General features: G+C 37.8%; 1 long non-coding RNA gene across 1 annotated transcript in view; it reads left to right on the top strand.

The window, feature by feature from the left end:
• Window positions 1-373, top strand: part of LOC131384475 (uncharacterized) — a 123,059-nt gene that overhangs the window by 103,617 nt on the left and 19,069 nt on the right. The gene's annotated exons all lie outside the window — the stretch shown is intronic.

Here is a 373-nt window from a genome sequence, read left to right as displayed (position 1 = left end):
ATGTGTTTTTTGGCTGCATAAATGTCTTCTTTTGAGAAGTGTCTGTTCATGTCCTCTGCCCACTTTTTGATGGGGTTGTTTGTTTTTTTCTTGTAAATTTGTTTGAGTTCATTGTAGATTCTGGATATTAGCCCTTTGTCAGATGAGTAGGTTGCAAAAATTTTCTCCCATTCTGTAGGTTGCCTGTTCACTCTGATGATAGTTTCTTTTGCTGTGCAGAAGCTCTTTAGTTTAATGAGATCCCATTTGTCGATTTTGGCTTTTGTTGCCATTGCTTTTGGTGTTTTAGACATGAAGTCCTTGCCCACGCCTATGTCCTGAATGGTATTGCCTAGGTTTTCTTGTAGGATTTTAATGGTTTTAGGTCTAACAT

Source organism: Hylobates moloch, unplaced genomic scaffold, assembly GCF_009828535.3.
Source record: "Hylobates moloch isolate HMO894 unplaced genomic scaffold, HMol_V3 SCAFFOLD_10, whole genome shotgun sequence".
In the NCBI taxonomy this organism is placed as follows: domain Eukaryota; kingdom Metazoa; phylum Chordata; class Mammalia; order Primates; family Hylobatidae; genus Hylobates; species Hylobates moloch.
This window is presented reverse-complemented; position numbering and strand designations above follow the sequence as displayed.